Here is a 26,858-nt window from a genome sequence, read left to right on the forward strand (position 1 = left end):
AGACTGTAGGAAATGGGGTTACTGGTGGGGGGGGGATGAAACCTACTCGAGCAGCAACCACAATTCTTGCCAGCCAGGGTGAAACACAAACTCAACCAAAGTATCCTGTGCTAAACCCTCTGGTAGCTTGGCACAAAAGCAGTCAGGCTTAACTTAGAGGCAACGTGTAAAGACACAAACAGTGATAAATTGAAATTACAACACAAGAAAAATCCCACACCAATTTAGAAAAATAGAGTAACATTTAATAAATTATTTGAAACACAAAAGCGGTTTGATTCTACGACAGGAGATACACACTGGTTTGTCACCACGAACAAGCAGTGGCAGATACATTTCTCCATTTCTTCATCAGTTAATGAAAGTGCAAATAGCGGCTGTGGGACCTTCCTAGGGGAGGCCTAATTGATTACGTCAGCTGTCAGCAAGGAGGACGCATACTTGGGTAGCCAGAGATAATGCAGTTAAAATGAGAGCTAAGTCCTGGGAATCTGCCGGGCAGAGACTGCCAATTACATGAAACTGTACTTACAGCATGATTTCAGGGAATTATGGAAGGAGTTAAGTACAGGCAAGTGTATCTAATCAGGTCGCCGACTCTATAAAGGAGGAGGAGATTGGTGGCATGAACAACCACAAGATGGATGACCACAGGCCGTACTACGCAAATGCAAAAAACGAGGGATTTTTACACTCATGCCATTTACAATGCTTGCTTAATAGCAAATGGAGCAAACAATTTTGGCACGGGGAAAATATGACACAAACTGATTTCACATTTGTGTCCATTATTACTCAATAGGATGTCGAGAAAATACATTTTCTTCTCTTTACTAAAATGAAAAACAAGCCTGTGTTTGGAAAAAAAAGATTGTTCTGTATTTTATTACAGAAGAAGAAGAAGAGACAACACAACATCGTTTTGCTAATGTTTAGATTTGCATGCTGCTCAGGGACAAGGGTTTGTATCTGTTAAAATTCTTTCTGACAAACAAATTGATTTATACGCAAAAAAAGTTCCTTTGAATTGCTCCTCTTTGAATCTGCATTCTATTTTTATATTTTTGTCCAAGTAAAAAAACATTCTCTGATGCAAAACTGTGTATTCCAGAAGCAGCCAAATGGTTTTGAATTGGTATTTGTGCTAGTGAAAGTTCCCCATAAAGGCTCCAAGGCTTGAATTACATAATGGGTGCACTATACTATTTGCGTCGCAGCGCACCCTTAAATAAGTGAAAACAAACGCCAATTACTGAAATACAGACCGCGCTTTGCTTTGAAACCTCAGTTCGGCCTTGCCTGGAGGCAGACAGGCCTCAGTTTAGATGGGGCACGGAGATCCCTCTGGAGGAGCCCTGACCCGGAGGAGCACCTTTAGGTGAGTCCCCGGATGGCTTCTTTGCAACTGGGCCCACCAGGGACATTTAAGGATTTGGGGGGCCCAGAGCCAACCACATTTTGGGGACCCCTGTTTAGAACAACTTTGTATTTATGATCCAATATCTCTGCAAAAGTCGAATTCTAAATGTGCTTCCATTAATATTCAGGGATAGTGATTAGTGATGTGTGTTTTCAATATTGTAATTTAGCAGCAGCGCACTAATATTATTACAAATAACCTCTGCGTCTCAATGCCATTTCTCATGCGTGAGGTCCTATTTTGCTGGATATTCCATGATGTTGAAAAATAAACACAACAGTTATCTGCAGAATGTCTGTAAAAGACTCCTACAAATCACCTTTATTGAAAATAAATGAAAGGAAAATGGTATTTCAAACAGTCTTAAGAATCATTCAAGGACATCGGGGCAGAATTGTGTGGCAAACAGAGTCTGATCTATTAGGGCCCCCCCTGAAAGTCTGGGGCCCTGGGCTAGAGCCCACTTGACCCACCTGGCCCATGCATTAAAACATTTCTGGGGCCCAAGTCTGTAATAGGCTGCAGTCGCAATGGGTCATTTACAGGGCCGGACTGGCCAAAGCGGGCACCGAGCAATCCCCCAGTGCGCCGCATGGGTGGGGGCCGGTTTTGGGCCCCTGGGGGCTATTTTTGTTAGAGGGCGGTTTTTGCAGCATAGCTGCAAAATCGGCCCAGTACCAAAATCGGCCGAAAACCGGCCCCGGCAAAGAGCTTGGCGGCACCTGCAACACCTCCTGAGTGGGGAGGGGGGCTGGCCGAGCACTTTGCCAGGGCCGGATGTGGTTCCCAGTCCGGCCCTGGTCATTTACATAGCACCACAGTCCCATACAAACAAGGGAACACCCCCTGATGCTTGCAATGGTGCAAAATGTGCACCGGCGCAATCCCTTTCACAACAGGGGTCGCACAAGCATCTGAAGCCCCATTTAAAATTCCTAAGTGCTCCAAGAACACAACTAGCAGGCGCCCCTTACTTGCTCGAGGCACCCAAGGTGCCAACCAGGGTAAACAGAAAGCTGTCATTGCCTCCTAGGTTACAGTTCTGTATTATTGTGGTGCATGATGACCCTGCTCTAAAGTGCCTTTGTCAGTTCGATCCAGTAAGTTCCTTGTCAGCCTTCCCTTCCATTAAGACTTCAATGATCATCATTGTTTTTCACATTTAATGGATGTACGATAATTCAAATGTTAGCTTAGACTTGAGTATCTGCGCTGTGAACCACTTCTTCTAGAAATGCCTTTATTTATCATGCAGAAGTACTTTATTTTTGGCAGTTGTTTCCACTGGAAAACACTTGGCTCGAGAAGATTGAATACATATGCGGCTAGTAGGGTGCACCACTCCTTGAGTGGTGGTGGGTGTCTAATGCAATAGTTTAGACATAAAACTTCTGCCTAAGTGAATTGCATTGAGAGATTTAGAACTGGCTGAGAAAAGTGCTGTATTTCAGATTCAAAAGACTGCCAGAAAGAGGGTTGTGTATTTTTTAACATTTTATTTATATGTAATTTGGTATTTTATGGATCAATGCGTGCTCCACTTTGATAATCTGTGGCAACCAGGAGTGATAAAAATCAGGGGTTATCAAATACTAAGCGCTAAGTAAGAATAGTGATATGTGCTATGCATGATGGGTGTAGCCAAAGTAAAAAAATATATATACAAAGAAATATAAGAGTGTTTAGTGCAGAAAAGCCAAGTGAAAAACAAGACCACAGACAAGAGACTCGAGTCCATCTCAGATTCCTTTGGCACTACAGCCCAGAATGCACATACCCTCACAGTCAGTTGTAGCATGCTTCACTTGGTTAGGCACACCGCTTTCGAGAAACTGGAATTGTAAGTTGAACCGGTGGTGCTTGAATTAGGTCTGTAGACAGAGAGACCAACTTCCCTGCCTAGCCGGATTGAAGGTGATCCAGTAATAAGGCACAGACAACACGAGTTGAAGCAGATGTCCATCAGACTCCTCAAAACCTGTTGAGTCACGATTTGCTCCATTTCAACATCAAATCTTGCACCCCTCTTGGTATTATTATGGACCCTACACATTGTTTCTGAGAACGCATTTCAAAACTGGATCGAAGATGGCCGCCTGAGGAGGAGCTGCACTAAAGAGCTCCAGGTTTAGGGATCACCTTCAGGTGCAAATCCATGGATAAACCACCCAGCCTGCCCACCTCTTCCCACCTCCTAGGACCGGATTGCAACGACCGTCTACACATCCTAACACAATTCGATTTGGGACTTTCACTTACTGCGATGTCCGCTTTCCGATGCCTGAGCTGCTCGGCGTGCTGCTGTTTGGCTCCTGGTGCGAGCTTCGATGTGCCCGGCTGCTGCCTCCGACTGTTCCCCTCTCCTGACATGAGATTGCTGCTTTCTCCTGGCGTCCACGTCCTTGCAGTCTGGCTCAGTTTCAGGCAAGCTGCACTTCGTGATATACTGCCCTGATCTTGAGCGCGCCAAGCCTGAGATCGGCTCCTATGGTGCTGGCTTGATCACTCGCCGCCTGCTCAGACCATCTTGGGGCTCCGACCCAGACACCGGCCCGACCCCGCTGATCCTGGCACTGATTGGAGCCCTGTGCGTGCGTGCGGACGTCGCTTGTGCCCCTGTGCCTGGGAGGCCGGTCCGGGCGTCTGTGGCCCTCATCGGCCGCCCCGATACTGCCATCCTGATGCCGCGGCCTGTTGACCCCCTCGCCTTTATCCTTGGGGGCTGCTCCGGACCTGAGGTCGTCGGGCGCTCTGGCCGCGTCCGCGAGATGCGTGAGCACGCGGAATCCCGCTCGATAAAAAACTAATAGGAGCGATAGGAAACGTACAGGTCGCTCCCATCTTTACCAATGGAGCCGAAACCCCGTACTAGATACCTCTGAAGGGAAGCCTGTGACCATATATCTTACTTCCCTGATACCATTGGACAGGTCATGATTTCTTGCTATTTTCTACTTTTCCCTTCGTGAGAAGCTAACTTATTGGAAAGCATTTTGTCTTTTGTTTACTCGCCGGTCAATCAACAACTTTTAACTCAGACACCATTTTGTGACTCCCCCCTGCCCATCTGAGTTACAGACACTGTAAAAGGACTACCATCACCTACACTAATTCGACGGGCATCTTGAAAGTAGCCCCGACATCACTTTTCTATCACTTAATCTTTCATTCCACAACCCTGCACATCTTGGATACACCCCCCACTAGATTGCCCTGTGATATGCACACTACTCTCTACCTTATTACTTTGTGCACTTTATAAACTCATGCTTGGATTGTTATTCTCACTGTTGTTCACTTTGTGCACTTTATTAATTTATATTTGAATTTATTATTTCACTGTTGTTCTTCCTCAATTCTGCACTGCATATCTTTCTTCGCCTTTAACTCTTTAATTTTTATTTCTGTCTATTTTTTTATTAGTCCTTCCTCCGTCTAAACATTTTATTTTGATCATGTTCTCTTAATTTATATGTCATTCCTTTCAATTTCTACTCTCTATATTTAAGCGACTGTTCCTGATGTTATGTCCCTCTCTCCCCTGCACTCTATCTTAACATATAATACCCCCTGCTATCTATAATTATAATTCCCTCTTTCCACTTACTTCCCTTTCTCTTCTTTCCTTCTTTTTTATTCCGCCTTTTAATTATTCTTCTTCCCACTCAATTACACTACGTATTCTTCATTACTTTACCTTTACCACCTCCCTCAATTTTATCACCCATCCCACTGATTCTCCATTCTGAATGCTCCTCCCACCTAAACCCCTTCTATTCTAGTTTTCCTCATCATTTCCTACTTCCTTCTATCTCTAGCTCCCTCCGGGCTAACAGCCTTTTGATCACATTCAGTTCACAATGTTTTAAATGTTTTATTTTTGCACTTCTTTTATATCGTTTGGTTATGCTTTTTTTGTGACGCCTTCTATTTTATATCAATGTAAACAGGACTGTTCATTATGCTATATCCTCTTTTTGTTATATACTCTATTTTATTGTATATTTTGATTCTCCTCTGCTCAGTCCACCCCCATTGCCGATCATTGTAATATGTCTCAAGATACTCTACCGACTGCTCTCTATGTTTAATCCTTTAATCCTTCTATCACTTTGCCTTCTTTTTTCTATGTGTTTGCTTATGTTACTAGGGCTAGATCACATTTATACCCTAACTGTCTATTTGGTTCAGGATATTGCCCAACTCCCTCCCCTACTACACAACTCTATCTACTAATTTCTCTGGGCCGCCTCTCCCTCACCTTAAACTGTTATTTATATACTTACGTCAATACCTCACACTTTGAACTTATGTTTACATCCTCACTTGCTAAAATGTTATCTCCTTCGACAACGTTACTCCCTCACCTTTTATGATTAAGTTAAATTCCACCCACTCAACTTTCTGGAGTAACCAGCTTTGTTCTCACTTATTTTTACCCCCCCCTCTTCCCTTAGCACCATCCTCCACACTCCCTTAGAAAACCAGTGTGTACTCACTCCGGTGTGCTTTCTCTTCCCCCCCCCCTCTTATTTTCTCTAAACGATGCCTCCACTCACCCCTCCACCTTCAACCTCAACCCCTCACATCTCCAAATTTGGCCTAACTCTTGGTCTATCATCTACCCACCCAGTCTCTCTAAACATGGTAAAAAAAAACTCAAACACAAACTTATCTGTCTCCATCCTGAAACCTTATTCGCTGATCACCATAACAGCCTTAACTCTTCACTTGTCACCAACCTCATCTTCTTCACTAAACGCCCCTCTAAATGGAAAAGCATATTCCTAAATCACTTCCTAATCTCTAATTCACGCAACATCCCCTACGGTTTTAAACTCTCCACCACACCATCTTCCTCCTTTTCTGGCGAAATAGATATCTCCATCTTCAAATCGGGTACCATACTTATCCAAGCATCTGAAAAGCACCTCGATATCTTTGAACAACACTTTAATACCGTATCACAAACCCTCATAGGACCCTTGAATCGGGCCCACTATAACCCTCTTACCCTTGACGCACCTCCCCCCCTCTCTTCCCCATCTCCAATATCTTGTCTCTCCGACCAATCCCAACCTCTAATGCCTGCATCTCCCCCATGCCTCTCTCCCCCCTCGTCTCATCCTGATTCCCCCCTTCCTCTCCCACTTCCAATGATCTACATATTATCACCTCATCCCTTACCACCACTCAATCCCCGAACACTGCCCTCTCACCCCATCTAGCCCTAGATCCTTCACCCCCCACTTCATCCTCTTCCCTCTTACCTCACTCCCCTGACCTACCCCAACAAACGCCGTCATCTGCCTACATTCCTCTCTCCCCCATCGCTCCCTACCAATCCTACCCCTCCCTCTCCTACTACCAATTAAAAACACCTTAGCACTACACCACAAACCCCCACTCCATCCCCCTCTCTCTTACCTTGTTCCTCTGACTGTCCCCAATTGGTATTGCATCCATCCCCCCTCATTTCTCCCTCCCCCCTATCGCTCCCTCCTGATTCACCCCTCCCCTCTCCGGTACCCAATAAACAACAAATTAGCAGTCTTCTACCCCCAGTGTCACCACCCCCATCTCATCCCCGTCCCTCTTACCTCATACCCAAGACCCTCCTCATCTCTAATCACATTCAACTACCCTCTCTTCTCCCACCCCCTTATCCCATCTTCATAACTCGCCATGCACTGTTACACATGCCTCTCCTTTATACCTCCCCCCAACATTCCCCCTCCTTTCATCACCTCCTACACCCTAACAACTTTACCCCCTCTCCATCTACCCTCACTTCTCCCCCCCTTATCGCCTCTTCCTAATTCTCTACACTCCATTGCACACGCCTCACCTTTCAACCTCCCCCCCAACATCCCACCTCCTTATAGTATATATATATATAGCAATACTTCTTACATCCAAACAACATTACCTCCTACATCCCCCTCTTACCCTCTAATCTCCCCCTATTCCAAAACACACACTCAACTCCCTCCCACCCCCTCCTGGCTTTTCACCTCTTCCTCCACACTTTATTCCCACACCACACAACCCTAAATTGACGTACAGTCCAATAAGTACTGACCCTCCGCACCCATCAACTCATTCTCCAGCTTCCCCTACCATTGAACTCATCCTTATGTCCCTCATCTTAGAACTCTCCTCTCTTAGAAATGATATCTCACTCCTTTCGAAAACTATCTCCTCACACACTGACACCCTCCTCAGCACACCTACATACTCTCACCATAACCCTATCAGCTACAAAATCACTCCTCCCTCTAACATCCACACAACCGACACATTACCCAAACAACCCTCAAAAATCGCGACCCCATATAACACCAACATGACCAATCAACCACAACATGGCACTCAACCAACACCCTCTGAAGCTAACAGTTCCTCTAACCTAACTATCTCTCCATCTCTATCCTCCAAAACCAACAACTCCTTGAACCTAACTATCCCTCCACATCCATCGTCATCCAACCTACGCTTTAGTCATAAATCTTCCATCCCAGTTCTCTTAGGAACTAGAAGACTCCCCCTTCCGCCCTCCTCACCTAGACCACCCCAACATCTCAGATCTATCCCCCCTTGTCCCCCTCCCAATCGCCCGATCCCACTTCCCTATGTTGCACGTTGACCAACTGCCGATCCACCTCCTGCCCCACGCATCTGTCCACCATTCCAGTTCTTTTAGGAACAAGCAAACTCTCCCTTTCTCCTCCCTCCCCCAGACCACCCCAACTACTCACACCTATCCCTACTTGTCCCCCCTCCCTTCCACAAGTCTGCATGTTGATTAACTGCAGATCTGCCTCCTGTCACGCCACTGAAATCGCCGAAACCATTCTTAGTGAAAACATTGACATTGCTTTCCTAACTGAAACATGGCTCTCCTCCCACTCCACTCCCATCCTCGACTTGCTTATCCCTCCTGGTTATTCTATCATTAGAAAAGATAGAATCGACCAAACAGGTGGTGGTCTCGCCATAATTTATAAAGCTGAACTTAACATCTCACTAGTCAATCTACAAGACCCCTCATCCTTTGAATACCTTTGCGCCGATCTCATCATATCGGACTCCCCCACTACCCGGTTGCACGCTATCTACCACCCCCCTGGAAACAACATCCCCTTTACGGAAGAATTGACAAATCTTATCATACAATCGTCACTCTCACACTCTAAAAATCTCTTCCTTGGTGATTACAACATCCATTGGAACAACAATGTTGATCCCCCTGTCATCCTACTTAACGATACCATGGACATCACCAATATGTCCCAACTCTGCCATACTCCCACACATAACAAAGGTGCCACCCTTGATGCTATTATAACGAACAAAGATCTAGCCTCCCTCTCTAATATTCTTCCTGTAGATTGGTCTGACCACTACCTTATCCTTTTCACCATGACGAAATCCATTGCTCCCCCCACCCTCACCAGCACACTATCCAAGAAATCCACCCGCAACCTTCACCTTATTCCTCCGGGCGAATTGGAAACCACAATTAAGGCTCACTTAGCTCTCCCCCCTCTCTCTGACAGCACCAATGACCTTACCAACCATTATAACAATTCTATTCTTGAAACCCTTGACCAAATTGCCCCAATCAAACTCAAACTACAAAAAAAATTCCTCCTAAATCTTGGTTCAATTCCGAACTTAACAACGAAAGACGATCCCTTAGACATTCTGAATGGATCTGGAGAACTCATCCAAGCGTAGACAATCTTGCTATCCTTAGAACCGCTAGATCCCAGTACAAAAAACACATTTTTAACGAAAAAGCCTCCTTCCTACGTTCTCAACTAGATCAGGCCAGAAACCTCCCTCGAGAACTTTTTAAAATTGTAAAAAAAAAAAAAAACTCCACTGGCCCTCCTAAAATATTAGCCTCCATTGACAAATGCGAAGAAATTGCCAGCTTCTTTACGAACACAATCAACATGATCGAACTTTCGTTCTCTTCCCTCCCACCCTCACCACAACTTTCCACCATCCTACACACCCTCCCCAACACTCAAAACTCTCCTTCGACCACCTTCTCTGCACCGCTCTATACCTCCGTTCCCCCCCCTGCTCTACTCCAACAGGATACCCTTCCTAAAACAAACCCCACTCCTAAAAACAATGCCTCCTGGAGCGATTTTAGTCCAGTAACAGAAGCTATGATCACTAACATCATGGTCAAACTTAAACCTTCTGCCCACTCCAAAGATCCTCTCCCCCCCCCCTCTGGTTCAAGAACTCAAATCCATCATTGCCCCCATATGGGCCAAAATCATCAACTCCTCTCTTTCCACTGGATGTGTCCCTGCCTCCCTTCAACTTGGTCAAATCTCGCCTATTCTCAAAAACACCACTGCCGACCCCAATGATCCTAACAACCTTCGTCCTATCTCTAATCTTCCATTCCTATCCAAACCCCTTGAAAAATGTGTCCTATTACAACTTGAAAAACATATCGTCTCCTTCAACCTCCTTGATGACTTCCAGTCTGGCTTTAGACAGGGATGCAGCACAGAAACTGCTATGCTTAATATCATTGATGACATTCATCGTTCCCTTGACAAAGGAGAATCATCAGTACTAATCCTTCTCGATATCTCAGCTGCATTTGATACCGTCCACCACCCCACCCTTCTCAGCACACTCAAAGATCGATTCGGTTTGGAAGGCACCGTTTACAAATGGTTCTCCTCATTCCTACAAAATAGATCTCAACAAATCAAGCTTAGCCATTTCCTCTCTAAACCTCAACCTGTCTCACTCGGCGTCCCTCAAGGATCCATCCTCTCCCCTTCCCTATTTAATCTGTTCATGGAACCACTCACCCTCATCCTCAAACAAGCTAATATCAATTACCACCTCTACGCTGACGACACCCAACTATACTACAAAATCAAATCTCACAAAGACATCCTTCACCCCAATGAGACCCTGAAAAAAATTCAAACCTGGTTCCATCTGAATCATCTCAAACTGAACCCCAAAAAAACAGAAATCATAATTTTCTCCCCCAAAAATAATTCTCTTCCCATTCAACTTTGGTTAAATGACACCAAAGCTCTAAACTGCCCTCTCTCCACCTCTAATTCTGTCAAATACCTAGGCATCAGTATTGACCAGAATCTTAATCTCATCCCTCACATTAAAAATACATCCAAAAGCGCTCTTTTCACCCTTCACCACCTCAAGAAACTTAAACCTTTTATTCCTGCAGAAGATTTCAAACTTGTTGTCCAATCGCTGGTCTTCTCCAGGATTGATTACGGCAACGCCACTCTAGCTGGCTCCCCTAAAATCCATCTTGCTCCAATTAAATCTGTCCTCAGCCTTGCTGCTAGACTCATCTCTGATTGCAGAAAATTTGATCACATCTCGCCTGTCCTCAAAAATCTAAGTGGCTCCCAATAGAAGGTAGATCCACCTACAAGATTGCCTGCATCACTCACAGAGCTCTCCACCAAAACACCCCCTCCTACCTTGCAACAAAACTACACAAAGCAGGTTGCTCTAGATCCCTGAGGAGCACAAACTCCCATGTCCTCATCCCTCCTAGACTAAAATGTCAAAAAACCCAATCTCGTGCGTTCTCCGGTAACGCTCCCACTATCTGGAACTCTATCCCAAAAGATATCCGTTGCAACCCCTCCTACCCTCGCTTAAAAAAATAACTAAAAATACTTCTTCTCAACAAATATTGGGGTATCTAATGTAAATGACACTGTTCATGATCTAAGAACTAGGATATCTTATGTTAATGACTCCTTACCTGCTCACTCCCCTCTCCTCTACTATGCACTCCTCCCAACTCCCCCTCTCTATTCCCTCGTATTCTTACTCCCCCTCTCTTCACTCCCCTCTCACTCCAAACTTTCGTTATCCATCTCCATCTCTATCTGTATCTCTATTCTCCCAGCCCCTTTAGACATGCTGGCACAGCTTCATTATGTAACTCGTCCTCGCCTAAATTTTAGTCTATTTCATTGTTTGCTTTTCACCTGCCTTGTAAAGCGCTCTGATACTCTCGGGTCCAGTAGCGCTATATAAAACCTTTGAAATAAATAAAATAAATAAATAAATAAAACTAGTACGAAGATTATTGCATATACTTTTGGCAAACATTTTGGGCTTGATTATAAGGTAAAGCTTTATTTATTGCCCCTGTAAAATAATGATACTGTGGGTACGTTATTTATCAGGTGTGATAAATAACATCTATTATAAATTCATGGGGATTAAAATGTGGATTTTGGTGTTTAACGCACCAAAATCCACATAATATGGTACATACAGCAGGTTCGACCAGCAGAAATTTAACAAAGCTTGAGTTATTTAGCGCATCAGATTATCTGATGCGCGAAATACCTTCAAACTCGTAATTCTGACCCATGCGTGAACAGAAGTTTACTCATGGGTTGGAATATTACGAGGATTTTGTAATCAGGTTCTAAGTCTTCTTCATCCATCAGAAAATGTCAATTCAAGCTTGGCCATCTCATGCCAAATGGTAGTAGCATCTTGTCTAAAAGTAGATATCCACCAATTTGATCACATCACTTCCATTCATTTATAATGTAAGCTGGCTTCCTTTTCACTACCCATTACAAACTTATGGGGTAACCCAAAATACGTTGAAGGACCTGGATACAATGTGTTAACGGCAATAGGTCCTGAAGTCAGTCCTTAGAAAAACCAAAGAGGCAGATACTCTTGAAATTAATTATCTAAGTGAATGAGAAGGTTTTTCACATATTCATTACACATAAGAGGCACATAATATCTTCAAAATACACTAGAGAGAAAGACAAAACAACTGAATTATAGAGACAAATCTTCTTTATATACTTTTGTTATGAAAATAGCATAATCAATAAAACATATGAAGGTATATCAATAGTCGGTCGCTCTAGGAAGGAGTGCAGGAGAAAGTGCTCATGTGCGAGGTGAGTAGAGGAAGGGAAAGTAAAAAAGGAGACAGTTGAAGATCATAATATCATAATGTTTCACAAACGGAATTGGTTGCAATGATTCTAGGAAAAGTAAACCAGTGTGCTTGAGCCCGTCTACAAAACAATTGTATTATATTCTTCCATGTTCGCTTTACAGAATGATGCTACTGTATTTAGAAAGCATCATCCAATTTCAGGGAGGACCGGTATAGTGTAATCCAGGCCACAGATGAGGGTTGTTAAAGTTTTGACCAGACTTGGTTTACAAGTGACTGTCCATTGATATACCTTCATATATTTTATTCTATTATTTACGGTAATAGTTCTGGTGCTCACACAGAACTATTACCATAAATAATTGAATGATACTCCAATTATGCTGTTAATAATTGTGATGTCATTCCAAAAACCTTGTGTCGCAGCATATATTGCTTACCAAGTTCCGTTTGGACTCCCTGTGAAAGTGTTCCTTTTGATAAAAGCTGTGCTCATTAATTAGTAGCCTTGGCTACCCGAGGTCCTATAAGGCCTCCCTTAGACCATTGTTCCTTTTAACCTCATACACTACCCCTGGTCTTACTACTGGGGTCCCCATGTTCTTTATATATATATATACAACCTAAGAGGAGAGCCTCTATAATTCCATTAACATTGGTATGATGTGGTTATATTTATTTAGGCTCTGAATCAGATGTGCCATGCAGGGTAAGGTTCCTTTGAGGGATTTCCGAGTGTTGTAGAGGAGGTTGTTGAGCACAGAGTTTCCTCCATCTGGCTGAGAGAAGGCTGGGCCTACCACTGCCGTTCTGGGAGGACAGATTTCACTTTTTTGTCAGGAGGGAGAGTTGGTACCATGCTATCTTGGTCACTCTGGCCTCTGGAAGGTGATGTTTGTGTCGAGGATGAATCCAAGTGATTTCGCATTGCATACCAGGCAGGGTGGTGAAGCCATCAATGTTCAATGCTGCAAAGCTAAGTTTGGATCTGAGATTATTTGGAGCTCATGGAGAATAGGGCAAACTCCGTCTCTGTAAGGTTGAACTTTACGTAGGTAACCAATATGTTTTGGGTCACTGAATGTTACTGATTGTGAAGACTTTTGGGTAAGTTGAGTGTCATCAACATATTGAGGGATCTTAATGTTGTCAGACAATACAGGTACAAGAGGTTCGATGTAGAGATTTCTTGGTGATGTAGAGACGATCGTTCTTTTGGATACTACTCAGGAGATGGTAGTTTTAGGATATTTTGGTAGCTTTCTGTACAACATGTTGGTGTTTCGAGAGATAAGAGGCGGACCATTGGAGGACTGTGCCAGAAAGCCGATCTATATTTCCAGCATTGGTAGGGAAAGCAGCATTAACATATCACCAGCATTTAGCCTCATCACAAGGATAATAAGAGGAGTTTGAGAAAACAGCATATTAGAATAAAAGAATGAATGGAGTTCTAGGTGGGCTCCAAAGAACTTCAATTTCACACGGTTGAAAAAGCTGCACTCAAAAGCCTGTAGGTATGCAGGTAGATTTATTCGGTGCAGCCAATGTTTTGTGGGCAAAGCAATAGAAGCGTCTGGACCTAAATCATGTGGCTGCTGTAGAAGTGCATTCTACATTTGGTTTCAGCTTAAAATTCTTTGTCACAAATTTCCACTCAAAGTCGATGCGGATATTTATAAACCTGAACGTTTGTTTTCAAAATGTACCTTGATGAAGTAAAAATGAGAAGTTTTACTCATAGGATATCCTTCCCTCCCTTGTGCCAACTACTCATCCTCTACTCCCTACCCTCCCATCTTCTCTCCCACTATTCCTCCCATGCATATATCTTTTTACATATCTCATCTAATTACCCTAATTTCTTCATTCACTCTTCCTCCATGCCTCTCTTACTTCTTCACCCCTCCCACCCCGACTGAGCCTAACTCCTAAATAGAAATGCAGCAATATCTGGCCACACGCCCATATGCCACATAAAGGAGGACATTTATTCATAGACCCCTATATAGATAGACGCACAAGACCATGGTTGCCAATCAGTGAGTTGTTTCTGTTTACTACATGAAATCTGGTGTGTCCAAATTTCACCATGTCACACCCCTCCTCAAGTCCCTACATTGGCTCCCCATACAGGAACGAGCCCAGTTCAAGCTGGGCTGTATTGTTTCCAATGCCCGGGCTGGTTCAGACCCTGCTTTTATCACCTCCGAAATTCATTCCTATGCCCCTCCCCGGGAGCTACGTTCATCCACCCAACAACTGCTCGTAGTCCCCCGTTTTAAACGAAAAAAATGGGGAGGATCTAAATTCTCCACACTCGCCCCTACCTTTTGGAACTCCCTCCCGGCCCACCTGAGATCCTGCCCCCAGTACTCAATCTTTCGTAAGGCACTTAAAACCTTCCTCTTCACCCAAGCCTTCCCTTCTTAAACCCCTCCCTGGTGTCCTGGTTCTTCTGTCCTTAGGTGATTTGCAGTACTGCACAGCGCCATGAAACCGTTTCGGTGTACGCGCGCTCTAGAAATATTTTTAATTCAATTCATACTTTGTCACATGATTAACTACATAGATTCGAGAGGAGGAACTTGTGAATACAAAGAAGTGACTAATGATGGCAAAACATCTACTGCAAATGTATCTACCACACATAAAGCAATGTCTTCCTACAAAAGTATTTTTATGTGCATATGTGCCCACTTTCCAGGAGTTGCCCCCAAAATATGATTTATCTGGAGCAGGCATTGCAAATTAACTCAATTCCACAATAGAAGGAAAGTGAGATTTGTTTTTAATTCGAAATTTAAAATAGATTAGATCTATATTTATGGATGGATCATATTTTGCCAGCAGAAGGCTTAACGCCTTTTTATGTTTTCAAGTGGTGCAGCTGAATAGTAAATAAGTTATTGATGATGGGGAACAATGTTATTTTCAAGAGGCTGATTAACAAATTAGCAACTTGATGTATGAGCAAGTTACACCATCCTCACGTTAAAGAGAATGATGAAATGGCCCTGAAAGCTTTCCAAAGTAACAACAAGGTTAATGGAGGATTGTCCCTAAGATTCAAATGTAATTAATGGTGGAATAGATTTGTGGGGTTTCTTGTAAAAACTGAAATAATAGATGGGGTCAGGAGGTATGCAACGGTTACCACGCATTTTTTACAACGCGGTACCGTTACCACGCTACTTTTACCACGCAAGTCGTTACCACGACTTGCGCTGGGGGGCGCTCCAGGATAGTAAATTGTTTAATTTACTATCCAACTCCTTCCCTAGAGTCCACGGGGACTGGAGTTGGAATAGTAAATTAAAAAATTTACTATCCAGCGCCCCTCCACGCAAGTCGTGGTAACGACTTGCGTGGTAAAAGTAGCGTTGTAATGGTACGCGTTGTAAAAGAACGCGTGGTACCGTCATACATCCGGGTCAGGAATACTACCACTTCTTTAAATATATAAAGAATGACACTGATCATAGAGACTGTTGCTGCTTGAAGAGCCTAGCCTCTGTTCGCATCTTATTGTGGAAAAATGATGACATGTCATAATATCTCGGTGCACAAACGATCAGATAGGTTCAGCAAAATGGATGCCCATAACCTGTGGGGGTGACATTTTCGAATTATTTGGGCATAGTTATTCATCGCTGTCAGCTGGAACTCATGCTGAAAGTGGCAATGCACAGTGTAAGGTATTTCAGTTGATAATAAAGGTTTTGCATAAAACAATGCAAATAAATGACTCCAAATGTGGTTTATGGATAGGCTGTAAAGGTCACTAGGGCTCACAAAGAACTAGACAGCATCAAAGCTTTGTGACGGTGCCTAATTCTAAAAGTACAAACCTCTGATTAGTAAAGAGTAGGGTGCTGCAAAATGTACCAGGCACTTACCATCTCCATGCATACCAGCATTCTGCTTGGCATTGCGAAGGTTGCTATAAAGGAGTCTTTTGATGTATCAATAAATTATTAATGCCGCTCAGTGCAAGAGATGTATAGAAACTATAAGATTATATATAAATGTACTGAAGACTGGTCTTGCCAATCACCATCTAAATCTAGAGCTGAAGGTGCAGGACAGAAATGGTAAAGGGCTGCTGATATTGAGGCGTTTTCAACCAAAAGACTGCGAGTTGATGATGTACAAGAACCTTCTTTGACTGAACTTCGCGGCCCTGACAAAAGTAACAACTTCATGCAAATCAAGCTTGTTTTGAAGCGGACTGAGACTCGGGGGAATGAGTGCGAAGACCATATATGTAAAGAATGAAACAACGAAGTAGAGACCGTCAGGCATAAAAGCCCCCTGCGTGGAATGCTGAGCTAGGCTGAGAGAAACAGAAGGCCCAGAACACCGGCACTGCTTTCAATTACCTGCATTATAGATTCAAAACGACTATGAAACAAGAGCAAGGAGCAGACGAGGCAGCTGACTGACTGTGCTGAGAGAGATTTGGGAGATGGATGCTAATTGTTGTGTTGACTACTTGCTGCTGGACCGTAACAGCTGTTAGTTGCCCTTTTGACTATTGTGCACTTCGGGCTCAGTCTATAGTTGAGAGTCAGACATTTAACAGTGGGTAGTCTCCTCTGGAGTGGGCTTTAACAGCTTGGAACACACTTAGTGGGCACAAAAGTTTAACTATATTTTGCTGTCCTCAATTAAGAGAGCTGAACATCATACAATGCGATTGCTGATTGGGAAGGAAAGGAAACCCTGCAAGAAATGAGAATGCTTATTAATGACGGATGTTATTTAGGACATTTGCTGTAAGGTTAACTTATCTATTTCTAAATCTGAAACTACTGTTAATTTAATGAAATACTACCAGTTTGATATATTTTTATTTTATTCATAGGTTTATGATAATTGTCATAGTTTCATTGTTTGTATACAAGTATGATAAACATATATTCAAACAGCTAAATTAACAACTATGGTTTTGTAACCCGTTGTTCAAGAAATCATTTAGTGCTTGCAAGAATGCACATTTCTACCAGAGAATTCACATTTCTGTCTTTAGCCTCTCATTTTCTCTTTAATTATCTTTGCTGCTAAAAATATTTCTGCGAAACAGAGCTTTGCAAATTTGAAGCACGGCCCGTGACAGTTCATTCGTGCAGTTCTTTTGCTTTCACAATATTTCCTTTCAAAATGACTATGGCTGCTGGTGAGGCTCGTATCTGCCCAGCTCGTGTCAAATCTTTCTCCCTAGACACTTAACAAGGTTGGTTTGCTAAATCCTAACTGCATGGTTGTAAAAGAAAAATGTGTCTGTGTGTGTCAAACGTGGTTAAATACAGCAAATTTGCATCTTTTAAAGTTAGCCTGAACTGTCAATTCACCGAGCCAGCAGAAACGAAAACGCTATGAGCCATCCATGAATCCGCTTTTCATGAAATCTTTTATTTTGCCTTCCTTGAATGTCCTCCTTCTATAATTTAAAAGTCTATAATCTCCACTGGAAAATAGAGACATAAATGCTCACTTTGTACCCTCCTTCCTCGAAAGTTTGGTTTCAGCTATTTTTAAACCACTACCAATCCGCATTTCAGGTCATTCATCCCTTGATCCCATTCATCCCATTATCTGAGGTTTAACATGGAAGCCCATATCTGTACAAAGAACCATGTTTGTTGACAAGTATCAAGGTGTTGCGTGCACAACTCATTTTTAACTCAGTAGATTCAATAATCCTATATGCAGTTCGATGAATTGCCTCTTAGTGCTTAAAAACGAAGTATTATTACCGAATTCTACGGTACTCACTTTACTGTGTTAAGGGGGGAAAGGTTGAGTAGGTCCGAATAGCATTCAAATAAATCCTGTCTTAGTTAGTGTTAAACCTGGCACCATTGGCGTGGGTCTCCCTTACATTTTTTGCTGATGCCTCCTGTGTTTTTGCTATGTTTTTGCTGGTCTAGATGCTTTGGGCACGTTGCCACTGCTATTCAGTGCCTAAGTGCAAGTGCTCCCTATTGTAAATTGTTGTAATGGATTAGTGAATCCATGATTGGCTATGTGATTTACTTGTCAGACCCTACTACAGTGAACCATGTGTGCCATCCACAGAAACACTCATGTAAAATATGGCTCAGGCCTGTCATTGCAAAGCCTGTGTGCAGTCAGGGACTGCCATGTCGACTTGGCAAGTGAATCCACTTGCCAGTCCCTAAACCTTCCCTTTTCCAAGGGCAGGGTGCATTGTATGTACGAGGTAGGACATCCCCTGATGTGGGTGGCATGTCCTGATAGTGAACTACACCGAATTTCTTTTTTCACTATTGCAAGGCTACCTGTTCCCATAGGTCAGAATGGGCAGTTTGATTATAACAACCGGTAATCCTAACTGACCCAGGGAACAAGGTAGAAATTCGAGTTTAATATGCCTGAACACAGAATGTTAAAATACATCTTTTAGTGAGGGTGATGTTTACATTCTGTGTTTGAAAATACCACTTTTAGAAAGTAGGTATTGTCTTGCCTAACCATCCAGTATGCCTCTGCTAGGTTTGTGTATTCTATGTCTGGTTTGTGAGTGACAGGGGGCTGGAGAGGGCTTTGGCTCCAGCAGTCTGATGGGTCAGGGCTGGGCTGAATAGGACCTACATTAAACAGAGAGTAGGGGGAGGAGATTTCCTTTCACTTGCCTGAGCCTTCATAGAATAGAGAGTAGGGGGCGGAGTTTTCCTTTCAGCTACCTGGGCCAGGTCTGCTTTCAACAATGCTGTCACTACCTTTTGCCAGGAAGCTGCACCAGGGAGGACAGAACTGGTTTTGGCTGGGCATAGACACTCCCTGCCTTCAGAGAACAAAGGATTTTGCAGTATAAATATTGGGGCCAAGACCCCAGAACTTTAGATCACTTCTGGGAATCAAGACAGACCCTTTGCCAAGGAGAGAAACCAAGGAGGCTGAAGGAGGAGACTGCCCCTGTTCTGTTTCGTCGCTTCGCATCCAGGCGCTAGATTGTCGCATCGTAACTGGAACGCAGTAAGAAACCAATGCATCACCTCCTCTTCGCATCACCTCCCCTGTGCTGCAGTAAGGAACCGATGCATCACCTCCCCCGAAGCAGGGAACTGACACATCACCTTCCCTGTGACTCTTTTGTTTGTTTTGCAAGACACATCCAAGGTACTGTGAGAGTAAAGTGTTACATTTACCATCTACATTGAACTAAGCTATTTCAACCATTTTAAAGTCATATTCTTGATACAGTATTGTGGATTATTGTCATTTGGTCTTGTGTTAAGTCTACCAAAGAATACTTATTTTTCTAAACTGGTGGGGTGTCCATTTGTAGTGTTTTTACCGTATTACTGTATGTGTTCACAAATGTTTTACACGCTGTCTCTGAGATAAGCCTGTCTGCTTGTGCCAAGCTACCAAGGGGCTGAGCAGGGGTTGTCTTAGGAGTGTATCCCCCTTTCCCTGACTAGAAGCAAGGGTCCCTATTTGGACAAAGGTGCAAGCCATTCCCAACTGGAGACCCCCATTTCTAACAGTTAGCCATACATTTATACATAGGCAGATTTACCCACCAAAAGCTAGCCTGACTTTTATATAATAACAATCCATCTCGGCAATTGATAGGCTTTCACATAAATGGCTTAAATTTAACTGTTCTAACCACACAGGCTAGTTTGATTAAATCTTTTGGCTTCACACTGGTGTCCTATGCAGACGATACTCAGATTATGATGTCGGTGGACAGCAATCAAGAAGTCACTGCTGTTGAATTCCATAATTGCATGCTTCAAATCGAGAGATGAATGAACGACACTGCTTGAAATTGAATTCTACCAAAACTGAGTTTTTGCTTTTCGGCAGAAACTCGTCCTTCTGGTCCCGGAATTGGTGGCCTCTGGAACTTGGCACTCTCCCCATCCTAGTCTTAAATGATAAAAACCTTTGGGGTCCTCTTCGATAGTAAGTTGTCTTTTGAAGGTCAGATCAATTTCATAACTTCATCCTCCTCCTTTCTGCTGCAGATTCTTAGGAAGGTTCTCGCTTATACCAACAGGAAGTGCAGAAAACTGTGGTCTCTGTTATCACTTCCAAGTTGGACTATTGCAATGCGCTGTTCACCAAAATTCAGAAATGGTTCTTAAATAAGTTACAGATCCTTCAAAATGCTGCTGCTCGAATGCTTCTGGGCAAACCCATACATAAGCCCGTTTAACAAGCTTTCGTCCAGCTGCACTGGCTTCCCATCAGGAAGTGCATCGATTTTAAGGCCCTTTGTATATGTTTAAATTCTCTACACAATCTCGGTCCTGAATATCTTACACAATGCTTCCAGCGCTAGCTTTCTGCCAGACCTCTTCGGTCATCCTCAGGTTGTAACTTGGTGGTTCTGAAATACACAAGATCGAATTGGGGTGGCAGGAGTTTTGTGACCTAACCGCAAAGTTATGGAATTCCTTGCCCCTTGAGTTTAAGATGAAGTCTGACCTCCTTATGTTTAGAAAAGCCTTAAAAACCTGGCTCTTTAATCATTAAGAAGCACTTCCTGGTTTCGGTCTTCATTACTCATTCGGTAGCCTTTCTTCTTTTGGGATAGCACCTAGACACCTCCAGGTAGTAGTGTGCTTTATACATTTTATTTTCAGTTCATTTTATTCATTTCAATCCAAGCTGGCGACTCAGTATACTCTGCACTGGGTTGCCATCTTCTAATAAAGCATATAGTATAGCACCAATGTGCTGCTTCAAGGTAGCCGACATAAGGATTCTAAAGATGGTGGCCCTCCCTTTTGGAATGGTAAAAAATAATATACTATGGACAATATATTTCCAAGATGGCCACCCAGTTTAGAAACATTGCCCATACAAGATGTAGCACACTGCAGATGGAATGAGCAGCAAGTGAGCTGCCAGGTAGGATTTTCAAGGGAGTTGCAGGTGCCTTTAATACCAAGCATTTGCAATGCATTAGGTCTCACATTTGCTAGACTTCTTACTCCACTGGCATTGTAAAATGACAATGCCTTTTTTTTAATCTGTTTTGATAATTAACACATACATAAAAGACACTGTCATTTACAATGCCAATAGTTCAAACTCTTGTAAATGCGAGACCTATTTATTTTCAAAGATGGGATCGCCATTGTCCCAGGCTGCTTGGAGAGTGAAAGTGTGCATGGTGTGCTGCATGTTGCAGGAAAGCATGTTGTGCCTGCAGAAGGAGAAACTTATTAAAGAAAATAGTGCTTACAGATTAAATAAAACATACTGTGTAACAACTGAAGTAAAAGGGCCAGTTCTCATGGGAGGTTACAAATGAAGACAAGGAGGTACTAAGGAGGGACTAACAAGCCTATTAGCGAATTAGAAGCCAGCATTTACGAAGGACAATGACACAAGCCAATGACAAATATGGGTGGAGAGTGGGCAGGGCTTCAAGTCCATACTCAAATGCAGTATGCCTCGCAGAGCAGCGCATACACTGCCCAGACTCGACCTAAAAAGGGGAATGAAAGAAATCAAGGTGGACCTATAAAAGGAAAAATGGCAAAAAATGTAAGACTAAAAGATTGCCCACCAGCTCAGTCACAGAATCACACTAATTTTCAGGTGGATATTACAGCCAGTGGAAGAAGTGGGCTCATGCAGTATGCTGTTCCTTGGAGAAGCAGAATATGAATGACACTCAAAAGGGCAGAAAAGAGCTGACCCACAGTCCTTCTATATATGTCCATGCATTTTTTAGGTTTTTTATGTCCAGGGCCTAACGGACAACTACTGTTTCAAGTCTTCCTGCCAGGCTCTAGCAAGGATTGTCACAGTCCAAATATTTCACAGAGTTTGCCAAAGGAAGAAACAAACACTAAAATTGTTTCCTGCTACAGTAATATGTGCGATTTCATGTAACAAAATGCTTGTCTAGAGGCATTATCAGAGTGTAATATCAATCCCCCTTGAAAGGTCACTTGGTGGTAACATATTATTTTAATAATAAAGTAGCTCAGTTCACTGTCTTTATTGTAATTATTAGTTTCATAATAAATAGATCAGACCTATGGCATCTGACATAACCTTTCCTAATGAACCAATCAGGACTTTATTATTGGCTCATTACAATAAACAACTTGTACAATAAACAACTTAGATCTATTATAATGAGCACAAGCTTTCCCACAAGGCAACTCTTAGTATACAGTTGTAAAATTACACATATGTACACAATTCCAGTAGGCAAAACAATATGCAACCATTCCTAAAACAGCAAAAGGATTCCAAATTCCAAATCTTCCGTTGTGAGATTCCCCAAAACTAAATACCTTCCTACACACTTTTAAACAGTGTAATGACAACTCGCCCTTAACGGCCTACAGCCTTCATAAATGTCTTGTCACAATAACCGATTCAGTCATGCCGGACTGAGCAGAAGCTTTCCCACATGGCAAAAAGTGTGATACAATCGATCTTTAAATCTTTACTCAAATCAACATCTGGGCAGAGCTGAGGCCCTTCTCTGAAAAGCTGCTTCTTAAAGCTCTTTCCCTGTTGGTCACATGTGGTCCTGTGACAGCTGCGCTGTCAAGCTAGACCTAAAAGCACAAAAGGTCAACCTGATTAGATAGGTATTCAACAGCATGCTTTTGAAAATGGTATGCCTGCAGCGTCACAATCCAAAAACATTAGATTGCAAGAAATCACCAATCCACACTGATTTGGGGCAAAACAGCTGTAACTTTAACTGTAAATATTTAAGTATCAAGTATATGACTGTCTGTAGTAAAGATGAACATATTACTAATGCCCAAGCGATTGCCTTAAGTACTATTTGGTTATATAAAAGCATAAGCGGCATGCACATTGGGCAGACACCAATGTGATTTGCTGTGTATCAGTCACTACCATAATCAACAATAGGTATACATTTGCGAGCTATACCCTGCTGGCAAACTACATTTATGGATTGTACGCCCTGAGCATTCACAGGTGTTCAGAATAACGAGAACGGCTAGGCACTTGCTAAACCACACTTTGAATATTCAGGGAGGCACACTTGAGTTTTAGATATCTAGTAGTGGGCAGCAATTTCCATGGCATCCCTTTATGGAGGCATGGCAAATTTGTACTGAATTGCCCTGCAAATATTTGCGAGTTTTAGACCAGAAGACGTTGGTACACTATAAATATATACAAGCAGGTTAAGGTTGCTGCTTCAGCGTGCTACCACTGAGTAGAACGAAATCACACGAAAAAGTCCGAAAGATTATCGTGTTTATCAGGGACTGGATAGAAGTGCTCCAAAGGCAAAATATTTTTGGGATCGAGTGCTAAAAACCCTTTCCCCATTCCTGTTCAAGGATCAACAGGGCTCTAGAAACATGTCTAAACTAACAGCAGGGCTGGGCTTCTCTTATGAATTCACCGTTTTTAAAGTCCTAGCAGGGGACAGTAGTCCAAAATAGCTTTACTGTTTAATAAAAGCCATGCTTGGGAGGGGAAACCCTGTAGGGCACAGAGGCATGTGTTTTTAGTGCAGTCCTGAGAGGAGGGCAAGCCAACAGCTTGAAAATGTAGCATATATTTCTAATGGCACCTCCCAATATAGACAAAGAAAAGATCTTTAGGGAAGTGAATAGGACAAAGAACCAGGGCAGCCATCATGGCTTGCGATTGTCAAGGTTACCTCTATGGACATAACAGTAGTTCTAATATGTCTACAGCTGGAGTTAAGCCTCCAATCTGTCTGCCCAGCTCCTACTAAAATCATAACAAAGTTTCTACAACTACTGTGATGGGGGCAGAAGGATTGAAGCATTTGTCAGGTGTCAGAGGTGTAAGTTCCTGAAAGGCTAATATGTTTGCAGGAGAAGCAGGGAATAGGGACAGCTGTCTCTGTTCCTTCTACAGGCGTAAAAGAATAACATGACAAAACGAGGGGGAGGTCTGTGGACAGCTGGCCTTTGACCTCCACTACACATCTTTAAAAAAAAAAAAACTACGATCTCTCTGTAGAGAGTCGAAAGGATGGTCAAATGACAGCTATCCCAGAAAGTACTCCCAACTTTCACTACATACTTCATAGTCTTCCCACCATGTCTATGCAAGTAAGGAGAATTACAAAAATACACTACTTAATGTCCTTCGAGAGATGCCTCCACCCCCTGATTATTGTAAGTAAAGCAAGTCTCACTGCAAGGAGATGCTTTCCCCATATGAATATTACTACAAAAAGCATTCCGAACAGCCCTGTGGGGAATTGCCCTCTATAATAATAATGGTATGGAAAAATAAAGGCTAGACATTAACTCTGCGCACGTTGCAGAAGTAATGAATATGAGCCAATTACATATTTTGGTGGCATAACACATAGATGCAGCACACTGGATTATGCTTATGTATTTTGAAATGTCATTGCACAATGTTATTATGTTTTTGAAAGGTACTTTCATGCAAGCCTTTGCCCCAGGCGCTTCCTGCCCCTTTATTCAGGTGTGTTTAACCTCTTTTCCAGTCCTTGATTACCCTGTAATATCTTTGCATTTACATTGTATCCAAAAACTGAGCAGCTTTAAAATTCCACTGGAGTTCATCTAAGATAAAAAGGCAATAGTGTATATTAAAGTAGAAAAGGGTGGCCCTCCAAAATAACAGATGATGAATGAGGTTATTATAGAAGGCACCCTTGATCCCAGATTCCACAACAATTCTGCAATCCCCCAATCAGGCCATAGAATAGTCTGAGTTTAAAAAAAGAGAAACCTCTTAATTCAACGTGTTTGACGTTATAGACTGCACACCTTACGGGTCAAAAGACCGAAAGTTATTAACCCAACAATAAAAGCGCAAAAAGAAAGGACAAGGAAGCGTGCTTAATTTGAGCCGGTTGTTTCCGGTGCTCAGCACCGGCACACAATCATCAACACAGGTGCTCCTCTTGAGCACCAGTTAAGGACACATTAATGTATGGGGAAATTAAGTGATTTGCCCAGAATCACAGGATGTTGAGCTGACGCCAAGACTCAAGCCCAGTTTTCCAGCTCCGAAGTCAGCAACTCTGGCGATTACGCCACCTCCTCGCCTCACCTTCATGGGTAGTAGATAATTCTGTTTTAGGCAGTGCTAACAGGAGAAATAGGCTGGTGCAAGCTGCTTCCTGACGAGATCCCCTGCACTTATTTTTTTTTTCAAATTTACCACCGATGCAGGCTTTCTCCCTTTGCACACTCAGGTTCTGAGGGAAGCACTCACTATCTTTTAGTACTTGAACGCCCCTCGCTAGCAATTCAGGAAGGACCGCAAGACTTTATTTGCCAATATCTTCCACCTCCAGCAAACTGACCCAGCCTATAATTAACCTGCAGCATTCACCTACCTTAACACCTCCGATTTGACTAACCTCCTATATATTTATACTCTCCATAAACTATATAAATATTAGACGTGCTCAATGTAATCTTTCAATGCCTGGCATGTAAATACTGTGCTATATAATATTCTTTGCTATCTGGGCCAGAATCTTACTACACTAATTCCTCAAATAAGAGAAATACTAATAGTATAACTCTGATAAGAGAGAATTTTAAAGGACTAAACTCTCTGTGTTGGAAAGACATTAATGTCCAGGTGGAGGGTTCTCAAATGACCAATGCCTATTCAACTAAAGATACTAGATGTGGTGGATGACCTTGTGTGAGTTTTTATCGATTTTCAGGAAATCCAAGTGTTATAAGTAGCACTGGTACTTTCACAGTACTTCTGCAATCAGACGTGTCACTTAAAATAGGTGAAAAGCCTTCTCCAGCCTCCTAAAGCTGACATTCAGAAACTAAGACTCTTTCATTACAGCTAAACCTAGGTTAAGTGTAGGGAGCCAAAATACCCGCTTTCTGATTTGCCCAAACTTAGGTTTTGATGAAGTCCTCACAGAGCCTGACTAACTTTAACACCCACTAGAAAGTAGGCAGAAACTGACAGCACCTTTGGCTTGCAGAGAACATAGGAAAAACCCTAGTAGAACATCTTCAGAAAAGACGGAGTATATGAACTGAAAAAGGTTGAACTCCGATGATTGAAGAGTATGAACATTTTATTTTGAAGGGTATGTTTCCTTTAGCCTATCACTGTGGAGGATGACTTGTTGAAGTTCTCCGCAGTACCTCAGCAGTGCGCTGGGCATCAACGAGTCATCCTAGCAAAGGGTTTCAGGGAGCCTCTCAGGTGCTTGAACTGGAGTCTTCCCTCCGTTGTGGGCACCGGTGATAGTTGAAGCAGTATTGCTAACGCATTCAGCCCCACTCCTCCCTGGCCCATCAGTGATATCAGTGCGACACACATTGCGCTAATGATACAGATCCACAGGATGCATATTGAGTAGTAGGTAAGAGCAGCTCCATGCCTGTCCAGTGCGATTTCTCGAAGCAGCTGCCTATTCATGTTTGAGAGAAGCATCGCTGGAAAGGAGAGCGTCTCTCTCAAATCAATCCTTGTTGTGGATCAAGA

General features: G+C 42.8%; 1 protein-coding gene across 1 annotated transcript in view; it reads right to left on the reverse strand.

Moving 5' to 3' along the window:
- RIMS2 (regulating synaptic membrane exocytosis 2) overlaps window positions 1–26,858 on the reverse strand; it is a 1,857,427-nt gene that overhangs the window by 965,444 nt on the left and 865,125 nt on the right. The gene's annotated exons all lie outside the window — the stretch shown is intronic.

Source organism: Lissotriton helveticus, chromosome 4_1 (assembly GCF_964261635.1).
Source record: "Lissotriton helveticus chromosome 4_1, aLisHel1.1, whole genome shotgun sequence".
NCBI lineage: Eukaryota > Metazoa > Chordata > Amphibia > Caudata > Salamandridae > Lissotriton > Lissotriton helveticus.